Genomic DNA, 14,954 nt, shown 5'->3' with positions numbered 1-14,954 from the left:
CTGAAGCATCACAATCAGTCAAAGAAAGACAGTGGAAATGTCTTGTCCTTAATTTTATCATCTATTAATGCAGGCAGGAACGTTCAAAACCCTCCTGCAGCACTGTCTGGCCCGCAGACAACCTCACAGTGTCAGACTGCAGCTACTGCAGCAGAGCTGTGTGCACGGCACTGCAAAGGCGAGCACAAAGCTTGGAGAGCCTGTCTCAGGATGAAAGGAGCAGCAAGCATGCAGAGTGCTGACGGTTTCAGAGGGTGAGATGTAAGATACAGCCTCTGGTGAGATGTCGAGCAAGGTCAGCCTGGGGGAAGGCTGTTAGCTGTGGTGTGTTGTGGCAAGAGGCATCAAACCCTCAAATGAAACAAAACTTTCTGCTGTGCTTTCGCTTTCTATTCCATTTTTACTGGCAAATATCACCCATCTACAGCTGTCCAAGGAATCTTTTCACACCCCTACAAACGTGAGGAGATTCTGAGCAGGTCCCCATTCACTTCTGATATGCACAGCCTGAGGAAGTAACAGGAAATAGCTGAACAAAGACAGGTTCCAAGAAGCCTGTAGCCACATCAGCACTTTGTGAATGCATTCAAAACTCTTCTCTGCTGCTCTGGAAACAGTACAGCACAATGACATCTTTCTGCAGAACTTGATGTTTGCAGATACTGACTGCATTGTCATTTCTCTTACAGAAGCACAGAATCATGCTAAGGGTTGGAACGGACCTTCAAAGGTCATCTAGTCCAACTTCCCTGCCACTAGAGTAGGGCAGGTCACACAGTTTCTGGTTCTTCCAGTGACAAAGTCAGGGTGGAGAGGCTAATTGATGTGGAGCCCATTTAGAATCTTCAGCAAGAAGAGCTGCACATAGAACCACAGAATTGTTTCAGCTGGAAAAGACCTCTAAGATCATCAAGCTCAACCTTCAACACAAGACCACAGTAGCTATTAAACCATATCTCAAAGCGCTACGCCCACAGGTGTCTTGCACACCTCCAGGGATGGGGACTCCCTGGGCAGCCTATTCCAGTCCTTGACTGTTTTTCATCATCTCCAACCTAAACCTCCTCTGGCACAATTTCAGACCATTTCCTCTCATTCTATCACCTGAAGAGACTGACACCCACCTGGCTCCAGCCTCCATTCAGAGAGTTGTAGAAAGCAATGAAGTCTCCCCTCAGCCTCCTCTTCTCTCAGACAGTTTCCCTTCCTCTTTCTGAGGGACAAGTTTTGAAATGGGCTTCAAAGAACAAGGAAAGAAATAATTTTCTGCACTGCCAATCTATTGACCACTGACCATTTGCTGAGAGAAGCTGCCTGGCATTCAGGATGCAATTCATTGAACGTTTTCAATTACTCCTGAGCTCTCTTCAGTAGGAAAAGCAAAGCTGTGTACAATACCATCGTGGGGCTCCACATTTATTGCGTCAATAATTCAGCCTGCTTACAGAATCACAGAATGTTAGGGCTTGGAAGGGACCTCCAGAGATCATCCAGTCCAAACCCCTGCCAGAGCAGGGTCACCCAGGGCAGGGCACACAGGAACACATCCAGGTGGGGTTGGAAAGTCTGCAGAGAAGGAGACTCCATAACCTCTCTGGACAGCCTGCTCCAGGCCTCCAGCATTCTCACAGTAAAAATATTTTCCCTTATGTTGATGTGCAGAAGCAGAAGTTGCAGTTTGCTTAGCTGAAATATTGCTCTGTTACAAGCTGTAGTGGTCAGTGCATTCTTACTGAGAATATCCTTGAGGCAAGTAAGTCTTTTTATGACACTTCTGTACACAGATTTCCCATCCTAGTTACCTCAGAAGGTATTTGGTCAAAATACCTGCTTTTGGTGCTTTTGCACTTGGGCAAGCAGCTAGATAAAGCATTTTGGATTGTGCAGTCAAGATATGTGATGTTTGTATGCAATGACATAACCTTGAAGAAGCTTGAGGAGGGGAGATTTAGACTGGAAATTAGGAAGAAATTCTTTCCAGTGAGGGTGGTGAGACACTGGCATAGGTTGCTCAGGGAGGTTGTGGATGCTCTCTGCCTGGAGCTGTTCATGGCCAGGCTGGGTGAAACCTTGAACAACCTGGGCTGGTGGGAGGTGTCCCTGCCCATGGCAGCAAAGGTGGAACTGGATGATCTTTATGGTTCCTTCCAAGCAAAAGCATTCTGTGATTGTATGAATCTACATGAAACCTACTGTTCTCTTAGTCTGACACAAGGCAGTACTTTACTCTGAGCACAGTAAATGTCTGAACTGGTTTTAGCAAACACGAAGCAGCTTATTCCAGCCCATGCCTGCAGCTAAATGAAGTTTTCAGAGCCAGAGGGGAAAAACACAGAGCTGTGTATTCACAATAGTTCCTCAGATAATTTCCTCTTTCATTTTCCAGTTAAGATTTCTTTTTTTTTTTTTCCCTAGGAGAAAGGTATAGGCCTGCCCCTGCCACAGATTTCAGCTACAGGTTCTCAGGTACTCAAAGGAGGGCTATTTCTCAAGGCAAACAAAGCATTAGGAAAACAATGGGAGTTCTGGCCTGCTGGGGAGAAGATGTGATAAAAATGTTGATAAGAACTGCAGAAAATTGTTCTGCTTCGCAAGATGTGCCTCTTAAAATTGATCTGTTTGGGTAGATTGTTTTACACATCTGTCACTGGATTTTGTTTTCTTGTTCATGCCCACAGCAACTCCCACCTAGGGAAAACAAAAGAAAAAGAAAGGAAGAAAAAGGTAAAAGAAAAGAAAAAAAGGTAAAGAAAAGAAAAAAAGGTAAAGAAAAAGAAAAATAAAAAGAGAAAAAGGAAAAGGAAAAGGAAAAGGAAAAGAAAAAGGAAAATAAAAAGGAAAAGAAAAAGAAGAAAAAGGAAAGGAGAGATAAAAATAAGAAAAAGGAAAATGAAAAGGAAAAGGAAAAGGAAAAGAAAAAGAAAAGGAGAAAAAAAGAAAAGGAAAAGGAAAAGAAGAAAAAGGAAAAGAAAAATAAGAAAAAGAAAAAGAAAAGGGAAAAGAAAAGGGAAAAGAGAAAAAAGGAAAAGGAAAAGATGAATTAATTTGGGAAGCAAAATTAACCACATCAGTAACATTTGCCTAACAGAGAGTAAAACAAAGAAAAGCAAGCTAGGTATAGATTTAGAGCACCTCCTGGCATTCTGACCATAGATATTTTCACCTACTAAATAAGCAAGCTCCAAATATAAGCCAACAAACGCAGCACAAGAGGTACAATATTGTAAACCTGGACCCCAGCTCTCTACAAAACAGTGTTAAGAGATGCAAACTTGAAAGCAGGTTTGAGTGCTGCTTCCATTTGCCCTTTCTGTGCCCCAGTTTCAGACTGCGAGTGCTGGAAATCACCAGGTCTGGAGGAAGTGCCTCCTCCAACTGTTCCAGTTTCTTAGGGAAAAAAGGCCTTTGTCATCATACTTAGTGTCTAAGTGCCTCTTGCGCTGTCTTCACTTCCTCTTTCAGGAACTTCTGAGACCAGTGTCTGTTTTCCAACTGCACTTGAAAGTGAATCCCAGCTTTCAAGATACAAAGTTGTCACCATTTTAATTGAAGCAAGCAGCCAGCTAGGATGGAGATCCAGACACTGCCTCCAGCCACAGGAAAGGACATTGCAAGAGCCCAAATCTATCCAGGCCAGATGCAAAAGGCCATTAAGGCCAAAGGGAAAACTTGCATGAGACACAAATTCACTGGAAAGCAGGCTTCATTGCTTCCATTGCTCATGGACCCACTTGCTCACATCTCTTAGACTTTCCTATCAGAGGGACAGGGTTCCCTAAACATCTGCTCATGCCCTTTGCAGTCCAAATTATACTTCGACTGCATCTTCTCCTTAAAAAACCTCTGATGGATATTTCATGAGGACTTTTTTCCCTCCTTCAGAATAGATCTCCTCAGTGCCTCAGAGTTCTTCAAATACCATACTTGCACCTAGCTACAATTCCTCTCAGTGTAAGAGAACGTTTTCATGTGTGGCCTTATTTAAAATGTGATTCTGTTTGCTGGCATAAGTGTTTGAGCTTACTTTCTGTTTGCTGAGCTTAGCTATTCAACTCCTTAAGTGGTATTCATTTATCTTTTGTGCAAGCAGAAGTCTTGCCCATGACAGAAGCACAGAATGGGTTGGGTTGGAAGGGACACCACAGATCATCCACTTCCAACCCTGCTGCCATGGGTAGGGATATCTCCCACTGGACCAGGTTGCTGAAGGCCTTATCCAGCCTGGCCTTGAACAGCTCCAGGGAGGGGGCATCCACGACCTCCCTGGGCAACCTGTGCCACTGTCTGTGCCATATACTTGTGCATTGTGAGCAAGGCTTGCAGGTTCTACACAGATGATTTCTTATTCACCCTGCAATGCCAATGGAGAGGATTAACAGTGGTAGAAGTTCCTCACCACTCTTCAGATGTGCTAACAGAAAGAGTTTGTAGGAGTACTGCTGACATAGGTGAGGCAAAGGCAGGTGCCATATCTCAGACCAGAATTTTTAACTGCCTAAACTAATCTACCTAATTGTGCTGAATATGAATTAGGAAGAAGTCACAAAAGCTGCTCTGTGACAGCTCAGTGTGTGGCAGCTAGAAGGACCCATGTGGCCATGGATGGCAGATCTCTATCCACGTTCCTCTTTCTGGAGAAAAGGAGGCTAGAGGGAGACCTCACTCTCTGCAACTCCTGGAAAGGAGGCTGGAGCCAGGTGGGGAAAAGAGATTGGAGCAAGTTTGGAATAGGTCTCTTCCCTCTAATAACAAGTGACAGGATGAGAGGATGTGGCCTCAAGTTGCCGCAGGGGAGGTTTAGGTTGGAGATCAGAAGAAACTTCTCCCCTGAAGAGAATAGGCTCCCTGAGTGGTTGAATGCCCAACCTGGAGGTGTTTTTAAAGATGCAGAAATCTGGTGCTGGAGGACTTAGTTTAGCACAGACTTGCTAGAGTTAGATACTAGTTGGACTTGATGATCTTTTCCAACGTGAAAGAGTCTACTCTGTGAGTCTATGCACATCTGAATCTAGAACAAAACATCTGGCCATGTTCTAAACCAGCCAAGGCTGCAGCTACTGCCATCTTAGGAAAACCAAGAAACAGAAATAATTTCTTTAAGACTCCAAACTCCCCTTCTTAGAAAAGGAAACCACCTTTCTGCAGCACCACGGACATGTGAAGGCCCAGGTGGTTTCTGCACTTTTCCATAGAGCAAAAAATATCTTTTGGCACATTCTGCAATCTCATACACATGACTGTGAAGGAGAGAAGCTTAAACTAATACATAGAATCACAGAATGGTTCGGGTTGGAATGGACCTCCAAAGGTCATTCAGTCCAATTCCCCTGCAGTCAGCAGGGACATCCTCCATTAGATCAGGTTTCTCAGAGCCTTGTTGATCCTGACTTTGAATATCTCCAGGGCTGAGGCCTCAACTACCTCCCTGTGCAACCTGTTGCAGTGTTCTAGCACTTCATGGTGCAGAACTTGTTCCTAACATCCAATCTAAATCTCTCATTTCAAACCACTGCCCCTCCTTCCACTGCAGGCCTTTGCAAACAGTCCCTCTGCAGCCTTCTTGTAGGCTATCTTCAGGTACTGGAAGGTTGCTGTTTAGTCTCCTTTGTCTTCTCCAGGCTGAACACTCCCAGCTCCCTCAGCCAGTCCTTGTAGCAGAGGTTCTCCAGCCCCCTGATCATCTTCACACCTTTCCTCTGGACCTCCTCCATGAGGTCCATGTCCTTCCTGTCTTGAGGGCCCCAGAGCTGGACACAGTACTCCAGGTGAGCTCTGAATAACTGTTAAGGCCCAAAGGCCCTGTTCAGTGCTGATCAGTTGTGTGAAGCACACTTTGCACATACACAGTCTCAAGTTGTGCCAGGGGAGATAGAGGCTGAATGTTAGGAGAAAGTTCTTTCTTGAGAGAGTGATTGGCACTGGAATGGGCTGCCCAGGGAGGTGGTGGAGTCATCATCCCTGGAGGTGTTCAAGCAAAGACTGGATGAGGCATTTGGTGCCATGGTCTAGTTGACTGGCTAGGGCTGGGTGCTAGGTTGGACTGGATGAGCTTGGAGGTCTCTTCCAACCTGGTTGATTCTATGATTATTTCACAGTTTCAGTAGCCTTATTAAAAAAAAGACACAGAGAAAGAGAAGTGCTCACCCTGACCCTAAATGAATCTTAATTGTGGTTTTTATATTTGAACCTCAGTGTGTATCTTCTAATAACTTGGTCTGTGGCAGCCACTCACCAAACATGTTTCACATCTCTTCAGCACTCAGGGGAGAACATTCTACCTTCAGAAGGATAGAGGAATGTTTTAAGGCAGCATTATCTGAAAGAGCACCACGACAACTACACCCAGGTATGCCATCTACATGTAAGAGGTGCAGCCTCACATGCACTTCAGAGGGGAGGCACATTGTGGCAGCTGTCATTCCACAGCTTCACAGCTTCACACAGATTGCACTGGGTTGGAAGGGACCCTCCAAGGACATCTTGTTCATCCCTCTGCACCCAGCAGAGACACCTCCAGCTAGAGCAGGCTGCACAGGGACACAGCAAGGCTGAGCTTGAATGTCTGCAGGGACAGGGCCTCAAGCACAGCCCTGAGTAACCTGTTCCAGTATCTTATTACTCTCCTTGTGAAGAACTTCCTCCTGATGTCCAGCTTAAATCTACTCTGCTCCAGTTTCAAACCATTGCTCCTTGTCCTGTCTCACTGTAGAGCTTCCATAAACCTAAAGTGCAAATACTGCCTGTGCCTGGTTTCACTGGTGGCCATCCAAGTGAGAGCTACCCCCACGTGAATACATTCTCAGCAATGCAGCTGGTGAAGATCAGCTTCTCTGACATCAGTGCTTCAAAGGAGAGCTGGAATGAATTTTGAGTTGTCTAATAATGTACTGGTTTGAGGCTAATTTGAATGTTTTAATGAGAGAAATCAGATCATTAATTGTGAAAAGAAAATAATGATGATGTGTGCATCATTCATTAGTTTGCTGATAAAGTCAAAGCAGAAACAGTCTAGCTCACTTTGTCTGGCTGTGTTGCTGGATCATAGAATCAAGCAGGTTGGAAGAAACCTCCAAGCTCATCCAGACTAACCTAGCACTCAGCCCTAACCAGTCAAATAGACCATGGCACCAAATGCCTCATCAAGGCTTTGCTTGAACACCTCCAGGGACAGCAACTCCACCACCTTTCTGGGCAGTCTGGTCTGTGACACTGATCCCTTTCACTTCTCCTTGGATCTGCTCTAATATCTCTTCTCTGATCTTGACTAACAACCTAACACTTAAGCTTTGCTGGCTTTTAAGCTTTGTTTGCTGTTGTAATGGTTTGCCTGTATGAGACAGAAAGGGAACAACAGAGGGCATCTGTGAGCCCTTCTGGGTAGTTTCTCTGGGAGGGAGTTTGGGTCTCTGTATTAGGTCTAATCTGTATATAGTTGTAAAATGCTTGTAAATATTGTCTATATGTGCTTGTACATTTTGCCATGCTGAAAACAGAGTTTCATCCTACTGCCAAGGTGTCTGAGCTGGTCTGGTAAATGTCAAATAGTAGGGGGGGGCAAGTTCCTAACTCACATCAAATAAGAGATTATTTCACACTGCAAGCTTTCACTTCGTGGAAGGTAGCAGCAGGATCTCTGCCCTCCTTCCAGACAGCCATTTCCATACCATTGCTAGGAAGCTGGAAGACTGGAAGTCTGTCTGTCTTCCCCATGAAACAGCCAAGAGGGCTGCATGCCATTGGTGCTGAATGTGTGAACAGTGTGATTACAGAAACCCTACTTCTTTAGGGAACCAGGCTCAAAGAACCACCCCCACCCCCTTTTTGCACTAAAAAGAGAGTGCAGCTCACTCATCTCTCTCTGACAGACAGAGGGGAAGAACAAGGCCAGCAAGCAAGGATGTTAACTGAGGAATAAATGACTCTAAAGCAGTAGGAGGGCAGAAAGGCTCCTGAGGAAGTGGACTCACCACACCCTGTTGGTTATTAAAGTGGAAGCCGCAGCTGGCCGCCTGCTTATGCAAAGGCAGGGGAATGTTTGTTTAATAAATAGATTAAACAAAAGCCTTCGTGGCAATGTCTGCTGTGTCTTAACAGGACTGCACTCCTACAGCAAACCTGATCTTGCACGCAGGTCCTTCCTCCTAACCTGTTGTGTCCCTGTGCATTTGTGCAGGCAGATTTGTGCTTAGGATTGTGGAATCTTTTCAGCTGGGAAAGGCCTTTAAGATCATTGAGTCCAACCTCTAAAATACTCCAGTCCAACTGTTCTCTAACTCTGCCAAGGCTGGGGCTAAATCATGTCCCTCAGCACTACATCTCTGCAGCTTTGAAACTCCTCCAGGGAGGGGGATTCAGCCACCTCGATGGGCAGCCTTTGAGAGCACTTCCAGTGAAGAAGTTTCTTCTAACCTCCCCTGATGTAACTTGAGACCATTTCCTGTCATCCTATCACTTGTTACTAAGCAGAAGAAATCAGTCCCCACTTGGCTCCAACCTTCTTTCAGGGACCTATAGAGAGCCAGCTCTCTCTTCAGCCTCCCTTTCTCCAGGCTAAGCAAACTCAGTTCCCTCAACTGCTCCTCACTAGCCCTGTTCTCCAGACCCTTCAGCAGCTTCCTTGCCCTTCTCTGCAGAGGTTAAGTGAAGGAATCAAGCCATAGGGAAAAAATAGCATCTTGCACTTTTTGTCTACAGGATGTAGAAAAAGAAGCTTAGAAATGGTGTTCTGCTGTGGACCAAAGCTTATGTGCATGTTTACCTTCTAGGCAGAGCAGGGTTGCAGCTTAGTCTGTTTGAAGGATTTGTTGCTTTGCCATCTTTTAAAGGAAGAGTTTTCAAAGATTCACAGAATGGTTTAGGTTAGAAGGGACCTTAAAGATCACCCAGGTCCAAGTCCCTGCCATGGGCAGGGACACCTCCCATACTAGCCCAGGTTGCTCAAGGCCTCCTCCATCCTGGCCTTGGACACCTTCAGGGAAGGGGCAGCCACAACATCCCTGAGCAACCTGTTCCAGTGTCTCCCCACCCTCACTCTAAAGAATTTCTTCCTAATCTCCAGTCTAAATCTGCCCTCCTCGAGCTTCAATCCATTCCCTCTCATCCTATCACTACAAGCCCTCATGAGAAGTCCCTCCCCAGCTCTCCTGTAGCCCCCTTCATGTTCTGGAAGCCTTCTTCTCTCCAGGATGAACAGCCCCAATTCTTGCAGCCTGTCCCCATAAGAGAGGTTCTCCAGCCTCTGAGCATCTTTGTGGTCTCCTCTGGACCCACTCCAGCAGATCCATGTCCCTCTTACACTGGGGGCCCCAGAACTGGAAGCAGTGCTGCAGGTGTGGTCTCAGCAGAGCAGAGGGGCAGAATCCCCTCCCTGTGCTGCTGTTTTCCCTGCTCTGGCTGCGGCCAGCACACAGCTGGCTCTGGGCTGCCAGCAACCAGTGCTGGCTCCTGGACACTTTGGCACCAAGTGACACTCTCAAGGCCTTCTCCTCCAGGCTGCTCTGCAGCCACTGCTCACCCAGCCTGGATTTGTGCTTGGCATTGCCCTGACCCAGCTGCAGGACCTTGCACTTGGCCTTGTTGAACTTTATGATGTTAGCTTGGGCACACCTCTCCAACCTGTCCAGGTCCCTTTGCATGGCATCCTTTCTCTCCAGTGTGACAATCAGGCCACACAGCTTGGTGTCATCTCAACCTTGCACTCAGTCCATGTACATCTGAATGAGAGAAAAAAAAACAACAACCAAACAAAAACAGGTGAATTGAGATTGGGTCCCAAATGGGTATTTTTAAAATGTGGGGCTGTAGGGGAAACCAATCACTAGATGCACAAAATTTCCAATCACATTTCCCAGCCCAGTTTTTACTCTGAACACCCATCAGGAAGCAGGAAACATTGCAGAACCCCCTTGGCTACATTTGGTTGTTGCTGTGCATGTTCTTCAGGCAGAGCAGAAGTGGGATGTTGCTGTGATTCATCTCATCTTTTTTTTCTGTCTTTTCCCAGCTCAGCATTTTCACAGGGGAAAAAAAAGAATGATGTCACCAAGTTTGGCTCTCTGCTGCAACTGGGAAATTGCAAGGCTTTGTGCTGCTTTGTTGACCAGCAAATGCCAATCGTTGATATTACTAAAAGAAAATGAGGTTCTCTTGCCATTAGCTCACGAGGAAGACAGAAGTCACTCGTGATCTGCTTGCAGACCACAGCCAGAGGATGAAGGCTCACCCAGCTTTCCAGGATACTTCAAAGGAGGACCAGGATTAGACACAATTCTTATCTTAATAGAAACCACGGTATTTTATTGGGAGTTTATTTTCACTGGCAACATGATTTTTCTTCGTTAGAAGAAACAAACCCAGATGAGAACGAGACAGCTCAAACTCCACTGTGCTGCAACCTTTCCCTCTACAGCTCCTGAGCCAAATATTTGTAAAAATCTCATACAAGTCCATGTTAAAATGATGAAATAACTTAGGGACGTTTTCATTTATCAGGCATAAAAGACAAAGTTGGTTGTTGCCATCTTCAATCTCTGAGCTGCTTGTCGGGGCGATATTCAAGGAGAAGAGCTCAGATGCTGAGTTGACTCCTTCCCAGCTGTGCAGGCTTAACTCAGCAGACACAGCAGTGAGTTGCTACTCAAGGCTGCCACCTCCTGTCTTAAATCCCTGGTGCCTTGCTGGCTGAGAGTAACCTCGTTGGGGTGCATATGATGCTCACAGAATCACGGAATGTTAGGGCTTGGAAGGGACCTCCAGAGATCATCCAGTCCAACCCCCTGCCAGAACAGGGTCATCCAGGGCAGGTCACACAGGAACACATCCAGGTGAGATTGGAAAGTCTCTAGAGAAGGAGACTCCACAATCTCTCTGGGCAGCCTCCTCCAGGCCTCCAGCACCCTTCACAGGGAAAAAGTTCTCCCTCCTGTTCACTTGACACCTCCTTTGCTCCAGCTTGCCCCCAGTGCCCCTTGTGCTGCCCTTGGCCATCCCTGAGCAGAGCCTGGCTGCGTTCTCCAAACACTACCCTGCACATCTTTAGCATAGCAATGAGGGCAGCCCTCAGGCTCCTCCACTCCAAGCCTCAAGCCCCAAGCCCCAGCTCCCTCAGCCTGGCCTCACAGGAGATGTTCACTGCCTGCAGCAGTTTGGTGGCTGTGTGCTGGACTCTTTCAGGCAGTTCCCTGAGGTGCTCAAGACAAACTATGAATATCCATTGAAGGAATCACAGAATAATAGAATGTTTTTTGCTGGAAAGCCCTTTAGGATCATGGAGTCCAACCATTCTCTAATTTTGCCGAGGCTGGGGCTAAGCCATGTCCCTCAGCCTCTCTGAAACGTGTCCAGGGATGGGTATCAACCTGGGCTTTCCTTTTCAGGGGAGAAGTTTCTTCTTCTATCTAACCTAACCCTCTCCTGGTGCAACTTGAAGCCATTTCCTCTTGTCCTATCTCTTGTTCACAGTGAGTAGAGGCCAATCCCTGTCTTGTTACAACCTTCTTTTGGGGAGCTGGAGAGAGCAAGGAAGTGTCCTCCCTGGCCCTCAGCCACTCCTCACCAGCCCTGTTCTCCAGACCCTTCACCAGCTTTGTTGCCCTTCTCTGGATCTGTTCCAGCCCCATAACGTCCTTCTTGGAGTGAGTGCCTCAAAACTGACTCCAGATCTGAAGGTGTGGCCTCTCCAGTGCTGAATCCGGGGAGACAATCCCTGTCCCGGTCCTGCTGGTTATTGCTGATCCAGGCCAGTATTCTTGTGGTCACCTGGGCACACCCTGGCTCATGTTCACCCAGCTGTCAACCAGCACTCCCAGATCTTCCCCTGCTGGGCACTTTCCAGCCACTCTGCCCCAAGCCTGGAGCGTTCATGAGGTTGTTGTGCCCCAGGTGCAGGACCCAGCCCTTGGCCTTGTTGAATCTCATACAACTGGCCTCAGCCCATGGATGCAGCCTGTGCAGCTCCCTCTGTAGATGCTAGAAGGAACCGAATTTGATTTGAATTCCAAACCAATCGTGACCTTTACAGCGCATTCTCACGTTTAACTGGTAATGAGTGAACAGAAATAAAAGCAGATACTCTGTAACCCTGTGACACAGAAGGGGACAGATATTTTTCTCCACCTGGTGAAGAAGCTATTGAAAATTCACAGTATCACAGTATCATCAGGGTTGGAAGAGACCTCACAGATCATCAAGTCCAACCCTTTACCACAGAGCTCAAGGCTAGACCATGGCACCAAGTGCCACGTCCAATCCTGCCTTGAACAGCCCCAGGGATGGCGACTCCACCACCTCCCTGGGCAGCCCATTCCAGTGTCCAATGACTCTCTCAGTGAAGAACTTTCTCCTCACCTCCAGCCTAAATCTCCCCTGGCACAGCCTGAGGCTGTGTCCTCTTGTTCTGGCACTGGCCACCTGAGAGAAGAGAGCAACCTCCTCCTGGCCACAACCACCCCTCAGGTAGTTGTAGACAGCAATAAGGTCTCCCCTGAGCCTCCTCTTCTCCAGGCTAAACAATCCCAGCTCCCTCAGCCTCTCCTCGTAGGGCTGTGCTCAAGGCCTCTCACCAGCCTCGTCGCCCTTCTCTGGACACACTCAAGCATCTCAATGTCCTTCCTAAACTGAGGGCCCAGAACTGAACACAGTACTCAAGGTGAGGTCTAACCAGTGCAGAGTACAAGGGCAGAATGACCTCCCTGCTCCTGCTGACCACACCATTCCTGATGCAGGCCAGGATGCCATTGGCTGTCTTGGCCACCTGGGCACACTGCTGGCTCATGTTCATGTGGGTATCAATCAGCACCCCCAGATCCCTCTCTGTCTGGCTGCTCTCCAGCCACTCCGACCCCAGCCTGTATCTCTGCATGGGGCTGTTGTGGCCAAAGTGCAGCACCCTGCACTTGGAGCTATTGAATGCCATCCCATTGGACTCTGCCCATCTGCCCAGGTGGTCCAGGTCCCGCTGCAGAGCCCTTCTGTCCTCCAACCCAGTCACATCTGCCCCCAGCTTGGTGTCATCTGCAAACTTGCTGATGACTGACTCCATGCCCTCATCCAGATCATCTATGAAGATGTTAAAGAGGATGGGGCCCAGCACTGGTCCCTGAGGGACACCACTAGTGACAGCCGCCAGCTGGATGTGGCACCATTCACCACCACTCTTTGGGCTCGGCCCTCCAGCCAGTTCCCCAGCAGTAAAACCCTGTCCTCATCATACTGTAATTAAACAGCCAAATCATAGCTCACTCAGGGAGCCTCATGTAACCTGCACTGGATCATACCATCTGTGACAAGACGTTTTGCAATTACGCCTGTACTTCCTGCTCAGATGACTCAGAACGGGTGGTGCTTAGAGGGAGGAGAATCCAGATTCTTTTGTCCTTCACAGAAATCCAGGCCTGCTCAGGGGTCCAAGACACCAGAGTTGTCATTTCTGAGCAGAGAAACGACCCTGCACAGACTGCCCTGCACACTGCTCTGGCACCTGAGTGAGGCTGGTTTGGATAACCAGGAAAAGTTAGATATTCCAGACTTGGGAAAGGTCAGAGTCCCTTAATGCTAGTGAGGTAGCCACACAGTGTTGGAGGCGTGTTATTTAAGGGCTAACCTTGCCCTTTAAACCATGAGCTGTTCAGAAGAACTCAGACTCTCTGGTTTGAACTTACAGCACCCACTGTTTAAGAAATGCAGCGAGCCATATCCAGTGTTTAACCAAGTCTAAGGGATACTTTCTGGGAATATTTCTAATCTTCTGGCTTTGACAAAGTAATGCAATGATTCTGAGACAAAGGTGACAGTGCCTCAACAAGAACCCAAACAGACCAATGAAGATAAAAGAGGTAGATAAAAGGTAGAATGCCTTTTCCCTGCTCTGCCAAAACAACATTGGAACTAGCTTCATCAACACAGGAGCTGGCCTCAGTTTCCCCGGTCAGCACAAAGGTGGCATGTGCGAAATCTTGTGTGCCTGCACTAGCAGAGAGGGCTGCACAGTGAAAGTGGGACTAAGAAACACCCTTTCAGCTGTGCTGTGTGTGAGGTGCCATCTCTTCCTCCTAGACTCTCCTTTTTCTGCTATACTTAGCAGAGCTGTGGATGCCCCTGCCTGGAGGTGTTCAAAGTCAGGTTGGATGAGGCCTTGAGCAACCTGGGCTAGCGGAAGGTGGCCCTGCCCATGGCAGAAAGGCTGGAACTACATAGTCTTTAAGGTCTTTTCCAACCTAAACCATTCTATGAATCTATGACAGCTGTCCCAGGAGTTCATTTTCTCTTTCTATTCTGGGTATTTCCTGCCTCTGGCACATGAAGCATGAAGCACTTCCCTGGCAAGTTTGTAAAGATCCATTAAATTCAGTACATGATAATTGTGGTACTTTGATAAGCTTCAGCCCTCTGCTCAGTCATTGTACTTTTATTATCTTCTATCAGGAAGGCTTGCTCTCTCCCAAAAGCCACAGCAAGTCACCACACCCTCTTCTACTAGGAAACTGCAGGCAGCTCTCTCCAAGACTTTATGAGAGGCTGTGAGTGAACAATAACTTCTTGGAAGAGACTCATCTCAGTGACAAGACAAACAGCAATGGACGCAAACTGGAACACAGAAAGTTGCACTTGGGTCACAGCAACCCCAAGCAGTGGTACAGGCTTAGGGCAGTGTGGCTGGAAAGCTACCTAGAAGAAAGAGCCCTGGGGATTGTAATGGACAAGCAACTCAGTACGAGCCAGCAGTGTGCCCAGGTGCCACAGAAAGCCAATGGCATCCTGGTTGGGATTAGAAATGCTGTGTCCAGCAGGAGCAGGGAGGTGACTGTCCCCTTGGACTCAGCTCACACCTCGAGTATTGTGTTCAGTTTTGGGCAACTCATTACAAGAGGGATGTGGAGGTGCTGGAACCAGTGCAGAGGAGGGCAACAGAGCTGGGGAAGGGCCTGGAAAGGGCTCCTGATGAGGAGCAACTGAAG

At 47.6% G+C, this 14,954-nt stretch overlaps 1 long non-coding RNA gene across 2 annotated transcripts in view; it reads right to left on the bottom strand.

Annotated features, from left to right (window-relative positions):
• Positions 1-14,954, bottom strand: part of LOC135176835 (uncharacterized) — a 29,216-nt gene that overhangs the window by 11,923 nt on the left and 2,339 nt on the right. The window contains exon 3 of one of the 2 annotated variants that reach the window (XR_010302851.1): positions 9,616-9,713. The exons of the other annotated variant lie outside the window; for it this stretch is intronic. This is a non-coding gene — a long non-coding RNA (uncharacterized LOC135176835). The remainder of the gene's footprint in view (positions 1-9,615; positions 9,714-14,954) is intronic. 2 annotated transcript variants of the gene reach the window in all.

The sequence above is a fragment of the Pogoniulus pusillus genome, chromosome 7, assembly GCF_015220805.1.
Source record: "Pogoniulus pusillus isolate bPogPus1 chromosome 7, bPogPus1.pri, whole genome shotgun sequence".
Classification (NCBI taxonomy): domain Eukaryota; kingdom Metazoa; phylum Chordata; class Aves; order Piciformes; family Lybiidae; genus Pogoniulus; species Pogoniulus pusillus.
This window is presented reverse-complemented; position numbering and strand designations above follow the sequence as displayed.